The sequence below is a fragment of the Pistacia vera genome, unplaced genomic scaffold, assembly GCF_008641045.1.
Source record: "Pistacia vera cultivar Batoury unplaced genomic scaffold, PisVer_v2 Contig757, whole genome shotgun sequence".
Classification (NCBI taxonomy): Eukaryota; Viridiplantae; Streptophyta; class Magnoliopsida; order Sapindales; family Anacardiaceae; genus Pistacia; species Pistacia vera.
Window position 1 is genome coordinate 111726 of NW_022196620.1, and position 8972 is coordinate 120697.

Consider the following 8972-nt stretch of genomic DNA (forward strand, 5'->3'; position numbering starts at 1 on the left):
ACTTGTTAACTTGCTAAGTGGAGTGATCACTACTCTTTCTTGTGAAACATGAGGTTCCTTTTAATTATTCAATGTGAGACTTTCTCTTCATTTGAAATTATTTGTATATAAATGGTGATAGTCAAAAATAAAATTAGTGGGTTGTTCAATGCTATAATAGACAAGTTAAATTGCTTAAAATGTAAATCTATATAATAAATTTTATTTGCTCTTAACTAAATTCTATTGCAACTTAATCGAATACATCGTGATCTCGATAACTTGTATATAAAATTAGATTAATAATTAAAAATTAAAAAATAAGATAACGATAATGATAACTTTCCACTCTTGCTGAAGTGGCCTTTACCTTCACTTAATTTATAGATTTCAATACTAATGTTACATTTACATAAATCTATAAACCACATAGATTGCTCGAGTGTAAGTATAGTTATAAAATGCATGCAACCTTCTAATTATATATATATATATATTATATTAATTGTAAACTTTAAACTTAGGCCATCCATTTATGTTTTGACACCTAAGAGTACAAATTTTAAATAAATAATGAACAAATAATAAAATGGTTGAGTGATCATAATAAATTAAATTTGTATTCCATTTCGATTGGGGCTTGCTTCAGGGCATGAATGGGTGCTTCTCGGCATCCAAATGGTCATCCTTTCTTTGTTTATTCTTATATGAAATCAATTTAATATATTTTTCTTTTGTTTATGAATCCTCTACTTAATTTGCTCTTCATAATCTACGGTATACAAGTATAATCTACTTTCCTCTGAAATCACGCTGACAAAGCAGGATTTCATCTAAATTATGAATCTATTAATGGTAGATAGAAGCTTAAATTGCTGCGAGATTATTCCTTCAAAAGTTGAACATAACTTTAGAAATTTTTGGTGAAAGTAATCTTATACAATTAACATAAATATGTGGATACAAATCTCACTTTAGTCAATGATCGTTAACATTTCATATGGCAGTTGAGTTAGTTGAATACAGTTAACTTTCTACTGAATTTTGTTAACTAGAAAAGCAATTTACTAATAAATCATGATTTTATTAAAATGTATACGTCTTGAGTCCGAGTAATATATATTGTATATTTTTTTTTTTTTCTTTCGGTGCAGAATTTGCCATGGATATGGACCTGATTATACTTAATTGATAACTTAGTAAATTGGTTAACTAATTACACGTAATATAATTAATTAATGTTTAATGATCTATAATTAATTAACTAAAGTTTCTCTACGTCATTCTGACGAAATATTCCAAAGTTTTGAAAATTTTCTTGGTAATTTTTTTTTAATTTTCAAGAGGCTGTAGAGAGATTGAAAATTAATGAAATATTATTCTGAAGTCTTGTCCCAGATGGTTGAACTTTGAATATAACTTAATATGAAGGACCTAACTTATGACCTATAAGCAATGAAAAGGTCAACAGAAATCACATGCGGTAGATTATTTCAATTGCCTGAAATAAGGAAGCCCTGAAACAAGGCAAACTGCATTTATAAACGGAGCTTTCACACCTCAGAACAACTTTGTATGTTCTGAACAACTGTGTTTATAAATGCAGTTTGCCCTGAAACAAGGCGAACTGCATTTATAAACAAGGCAAATTACACTTACAAGTTTCAGACTTTGTGTTGTCACTCACTGTATGCCCATTGAAATTTAAGTTTACGTTTCAAACAATCGTGCATGTGAGAGTGACACTATAGCAACAGTAAAATATTGTTTATATTGGTGACTAATTTTATCGAGCTGATTAATACAATTTATTATTTGAACTGAGTATTGTTATAGTCATACATTTCAAGTCTGTATTATAATTTTTGCATTTTTGATGATGCACATGTGCTTAAGTTTCTCATGGTGTTGGGTTTTTATATACAAATCTCTTTAAGTCGAGCCCCTTTTCTCTTCGATTATCAGAGACAAAATATAAGACTAGTGGCAGCAGTTAATTATGGAAGAAATGACCAGATGATTTGAGATCACAAACTAATACAAATATATTACTAATAAAATAGGAAATATTAATATAATGAAAATGAATTATCTTTCATTGATATTTACATATACTTTCCCTCGTTCCATTTTTAACGTAGATTTTATACAATCAATTGGTTTATATCGATATCCCTTCATTATGGGTCCTCGAAAATACTTTCGAGACCCACCAAAGCACAAAAATTAGGATCTTTGAGAAAATGAAATTCTAATGCTTTGTCATGTATTAAGAAATTTTTATATTAATTGAAAACACTCAGAATCCACCCTCAATCTCAATCAGTGTTTCTTTTTATAAAAGTTTAGGCATTATTGAACTTAATTATAGCATCTATAACTAACAAAAGATATATAAGTACGATTGTACGAGTAATGGTATGGAAAGAATCTTACAAATCATAATTATTAAGAAAAAATTTAGCACTATAATCAATGTATTGTCACATGGTGTTGGATTTTCATATATGATTAGGAAGAATTAAAAGCCTATTAAATTATAAGATTCTTCACATGATCAAGCTAATATTTTTTTCATGCAACTCTTCCATTCTCCTTTATAATAAACTTTATAATTAATAAAATCGTCAATTATTAAACATGTAAACTGCAGCATGCCACGATGATTCAACTATTTTGACAGTGAAAACAAAATATTTTCCTACATTATCACGCTATAATGTTCATGAACTTGGCTGAATTTAAGTTAAAGATGAAACCCTATGTTCACATAGTGATTCGATTTAACTTATAATACTTGGATTCTTGATTATTTAAAAGACTTTATTGACTAGATTTAATGTTATTATATTCAATAATTTAAACATTTTTCATGTTGNATCAATGTATTGTAACATGGTGTTGGATTTTTATATATGATTAGGAAGAATTAAAAGCCTATTAAATTATAAGATTCTTCACATGATCGAGCTAATATTTTTTCATGCAACTCTTCCATTCTCCTTTATAATATACTTTATAATTAATAAAATCGTCAATTATTAAACATGTAAACTGCAGCATGCCACGATGATTCAACTATTTTGACAGTGAGAACAAAATATTTTCCTACATTATCACGCTATAATGTTCATGAACTTGGCTGAATTTAAGTTAAAGATGAAACCCTATGTTCACATAGTGATTCGATTTAACTTATAAAACTTGGATTCTTGATTATTTAAAAGACTTTATTGACTAGATTTAATGTTATTATATTCAATAATTTAAATATTTTTCATGTTGAAAGTGATAGGACCACATGATTATCACGATAATCTTTTGATAAATTAAAGATATGGATAACATGGGGTTTTGTGACTATAGTTTAGGGGGCACATGGCTTACTTTTATTGATTAATTTTGGAGTTAATTTGCCAATGATTTTCTGCCATGTGGATGCTTGAGAAACCCCCTATTTCATGCCCTAAAGTAATGGAAGGAAGCTTGGCCTAATAAATTAATTAAAAATAATAAGCCAAAATAAAATTATAGAAAATTTGTATACATAAAGTTGTATTACATCCTTTAGCCACTGGGATAACTATACACAAGAGTCTTATATTCGAGTTGCATGAGAGATATCTAACACATTTGTACAATTACTTTGGTCTATTAGATTTGTAAAGTGTTTCATAACCTTGCAGATTTGGCAGACTCTAATATGAGTTTGGATACCTCAGTTACCAAAGAAAAAAAAAACTTATATTACTCTTGTGGATTTTATATCTCAAGAATTTGATACTACGAATTGTTTTGTAAATAATAAAATAAATTCTCTAATTAGGATCGTCCTAATATAATTATAGTAAGACCATGTTTTAGTACTATTGGATTTACTTTTTGGATTCAATATGATTAAGTACGATCTTAATATAACTGTCTATCCCCTTATAAATGTAAAATTTGAGACAAAACATTGAAAGTGAGACAATATTTTAGTTTATAATGTTTATTTATTTATTTTGGAGAAAGGATGACCGTTACATAGGTTTAAAAGTGACAAAAAACAAAAAAAAGTGAGGTCAGGATTTAATAAGTAACAACAAAAATCCAAATTTAATAAATATTAAAAGCTAAACGAAAAAAAAAAAAAAACTGTATTGAAAAAGTGAGGTCAAGTTTTTATAACGAAAAGTCGCCGATTTCTTCTCCTTATTCTACTCCACTTGTCACGTTTAAGCCCATGTTACATCAAATGCTCACATCTTCAATTTTTTTTTTTTTTTAAGTCTTTTTATTATTTAAAAAAAAAACTTTAATCTAAAATTCATTTCACATTATGTCATATTATTTCATATTACAAAGTTAATAAAAAATTATATTATAAATCTTATGTATATATTAATAATTCATTTTGAACATTTAACGAGAGATTTGTAGTGATTAAAAGAGAAAAAAAAAACTCTTTTTTCTGAATGCGTATTGCACACAAAATTATTCATACGAATCACAAAAATAGTGACAATAAAACCGACCAAAATTAAGGAAAATAAGATTGAGAGGACATGAAGAGGCGTTGAAATTGTGGATAAAGCAAAGAGGGGGGCCAAAAATTTTAACCGATTAACATTAAGATTAAAAGATTGATATTTGCGTTATATTCAGTGGGTTAATGTGGCCATTCATTATTGTTTTGTCACGTTAAGAGTCAAGCCATTCGCTTTGTTTTGGATCAATTAAGCTAATTAATTTGTAACCTTTGTTTGTATATTAATTTATTCCTCCGATTCACAAGCTAAATGTACGTGCATTGATTTGTCCTTTGTATTACTTTGATTGCGTATTGATTTACTAAATTATCCTATTGTACATGCAATCAAGTTTCATCATGCACAACTTTTCTTTAAAAGAAAAGAAAAAAAAAAAAAAAAACTGTCGAATTTCTCTATTTCTTATACGTAGAAATATGTGTATTAGATATTGATGAAGCATATATCAAGACAACCTATGTATATAATTTCTCCAAAAAAACTTTAGATTCACTATGTACTAATGAAGTCAAGAGTCAGGATGTATATATAATATAATGGTTTTTTTCTCAATAGAAGATATGAGAAATTTTAACTTCTCGTTTTATCTTATTTATCTTAATTTTGTTGTGTTGTATAAGAATCTTAATCATCGAGAAATAAATATGACATTAATGGTTATTATCGGCATTAAGATTATACATATAATTTAAGCTTTTAGATTAAGTGTTAATTTTACGCGATATTTTATAGATCTGTATAATATAAAATAAGAAAATTAATATTGTCATAGGTATTTAGAATGAAAATATTTTAAAATTAACCTATTAATTAAATAAAAACCGTATGTAACCCAAAAACATCCGCAAACTAATCATAAATTCAAGCTATCAAAGCATCACAAAAGGGTAGTTTAGTCAAGAAATCCAAAAATAATTTTAAAAAAGCAAAATCCCCTCTCAAAGTTCGGCGCAGCTTGCTTCTAATTCATGCAAATCCACTATCCAAAACTAAATTCATTTTTTAAATCCTATAAATACCCCTCACAACCGTTTCAACTCCATCAGCACCACTCCCTCTTCCTTCCAACTCCTGAAAAAAAACTTCTGAAAAAAAATGGCAAACAAAACAAGTTACAATCTTCTTCTTCTTCTTCTTGTTTCACTTAATCTTGTATTCTTCCTCCCTTCATGTTCAGCAAGTTCTAGTAGTTTCAATGTCGTCTCATTCGGGGCGAAAGCCGATGGCAAAAGTGACTCAACCAAGGCGTTTCTTGCTGCTTGGGCTAAGGCCTNTGTTGAATTTCTCTTTTTCTTATACTAAAAATATGTGCAGAGTTGTGCACACGTTAGAATCACTAAAACAAAAAATTAGTATATTAATGTATTAGATACTGATGAAGCATATATTAAAACAACTCACATACATAATTTCTCAAAAAACTTTAGATTCACTATGCACTGATAAAGTTGAGAGTCAAGATGTAAGCCCAGCAACACATTCCGGGAGCTGCAATATTTCATCAAATCTCACCTTGGAAATCGAGCAAGCAATCATTGTAGTTAAAATATAATAAGGGTAGCCGAAATCTGGTCCGGAATACTGCAATATCTAGAGAGACAGAGAAGGTGTTTAGAGGGAAAGAAAATTATGGGTGTGTTGGGTAAATTATTTTTACCCATATTCTCAATCCTATTCCCCAAATATTGTTTGGCACATTATTTGAGAAATATTAGTATATTTTTTAATTATTTTTAGACTCCTTAAGTTTATTAATTTCATAAATACCCCAGAAAAAAGTTTAAAAATTAACAAAAACACTCCCTAAACCCATACTTGCCAGATTCCAGAAACCAACGTCGGTGGTAGTCGAAATCTGTCACAACGACCTACAGCACGACCAGAACTGGCCGGTAATTCACTGATCTAGCATTTTCTGTGGATCTGGCCGTCAGCGATGGCCAAGGAAATGACCATCGTTGACCTATAACGACGGCCACATTTTTAGCAGTCGTTGACGGCCAAAGATGGACTTTTGCGGCCATCAATGGCAGATCTGGTTGTAGATCTAGCTTTTTCCAGCCAAATTCGTGGTGGATATGGCTGAAAAATGCCATATCGACGCCCTACCCACCAGATCCGACCGATCTGTGTTATAACGTAATTTTTAGGCCAGATTCCAACAATAGTGGTCAGAATCTGGCACTACTGGTGGTGGGGGTGTTTTTGTTATTTTACAAAAATTTTACATATTGGGGTGTTTAGTTAAATTAGCAAACCTAGGGATTTTTTTAATAAATTTTTAAATTTTACCTCGTAATACTCTCCTATTCAACTACCCAATATTATTCCTAAAATCTTATCCAAAATAATAAAACAAATGGACCATTTATTCTTGATAGAAGATAGAAGAAATTTTGACATCTTGTTTTATCTTATTTATCTTAATTTTGTTGTGTTGTAAAAGAATCTTAATTATCGAGAAATGAATATGACATAAATAGTTATTATTGACATCAAGTTTATACCAGTAATTTAAGCTTTTAGATTAAGTGTTAATGTTACACGATATTCTATAGATCCGTATAATAAAAAATAAGAAAATTAATATTATCATAGGTATTTAGAATGAAAATATTTTAAAATTAACCTATTCATTAAATAAAAACTATATGTAACCCAAATGCATCCACAAACTAACCATAAATTCAAGCTATCAAAGGATCACAAAAGGATAGTTTAGTCCAGAAATCCAAAAAAAAAAATGAAAAAAGCAAAATCCCCTCTCAAAGTTCGGCGCAGCTTGCTTCCAATTCATGCAAATCCACTATCCAAAACTAAATTCATTTTTTTAAAATCCTATAAATACCCCTCACAACCGTTTCAACTCCATCAGCACCGCTCTCTCTTCCTTCCTACTCCTGAAAAAAACACTTCTGAAAAAAAATGGCAAACAAAACAAGTTACAATCTTCTCCTTCTTCTTCTTGTTTCACTTAATCTTGTATTCTTCTTCCCTTCATGTTCAGCAAGTTCTAGTAGTTTCAATGTCGTCTCATTCGGGGCGAAAGCCGATGGCAAAAGTGACTCAACCAAGGCGTTTCTTGCTGCTTGGGCTAAGGCCTGTGGATCGGCCGCGGCTGCAACCGTTTATGTGCCGAAAGGACGGTTCTTGCTGCGCAGTGCGGTGTTTTCAGGCAAATGCAAGAGCAGTAAAATTACGATAAGAATCGATGGGACGCTTGTTGCTCCGTCTGATTATAATGTCATTGGAAAATCTGGGAATTGGCTCTCTTCAGCATGTCAATGGAATCACCATTAATGGTGGCATTCTTGATGGGCAAGGGACTGGCTTGTGGGCTTGCAAAACTCTGGGAAAGTTGCCCTGGGTGTGCCACGGTAAGTGAAATGAAATGACCCACTTGTCCTTACGTTTATGTATAAACCATTTCTTTAAGGTTAATTAATTGTTTCTTTTTCATGGAAAGTCGTGCTAATGGGAGTTTTTTTCTATGATTTGGGCAGTCAATAGGCTTTTCGAATTCCAACAACATTGTGATCAATGGATAACACGCTAAACAGCCAACTTTATCATATGTTTTTCAACGGTTGCACAAACGTGAAAATGCAAGAAGTGAGGATCTCAGCCTCCGGAAAAAGCCCCAACACTGACGGTATTCATATCCAGTTATCGACCGGCGTCTCGATCTACAACACCAGGATCGCGACCGCGATGACTGTGTCTCAGTTGGCCCCGGAACCACCAACTTGTGGATCGAAAATGTCACATGCGGCCCTGGACATGGAATTAGGTAAGAAACGTATCCCATTTTGTGGTGTTAAAGTTAAAACTGGACTAAAAATACGAACAGATATATATTATATTTTGGTTGGTCTGTGGTGCAGCATTGGGAGTTTGGGGAGGATTTGAAAGAGCCTGGAGTGCAAAATGTAACAGTTAAAACAGCAACATTACTGGTACTCAAAATGGACTCAGAATCAAATCTTGGGGGAGACAAAGCAGTGGGTTTGCCAGGAACATCTTTTCAACATGCAGTGAGACAAATGTCCAAAATCCCAAATTGTCGATCAAAATTACTGCCCTGACAAACTAAATTGCTGGCAAGGTACTATCAAAAGGGTTTTTTTATGAAAAATCAATTGAATCTATAATATTTGAGTCTTAGACCAACTTGTTTTTATCTCGAAAGTTTAACAGTATTTTTACAATAAAATCAACTTCAATTTTTTTGTTTGTGAATGACAGGTTTCAGGTGTTAAAATACGATGTGACATACCAAGACGTTCATGGAACATCGCAACAGCAGTAGCCGTGAAGTTTGATTGCAGTTCAAAGTATCCATGCTCCAGGATAAGAATGGAGAACGTGAAGCTTACATACAAGAATCAACTGGCATCAGCATCGTGTAGCAATGCTGATGGAACAGCTTCTGGTTTAGTTCAACCCACCAGTTGCTTGTAG

General features: G+C 31.2%; 1 pseudogene; it reads left to right on the forward strand.

The window, feature by feature from the left end:
* The first annotated feature begins 7436 nt into the window (after positions 1 to 7436).
* Positions 7437 to 8972, forward strand: LOC116115944 (annotated as a pseudogene).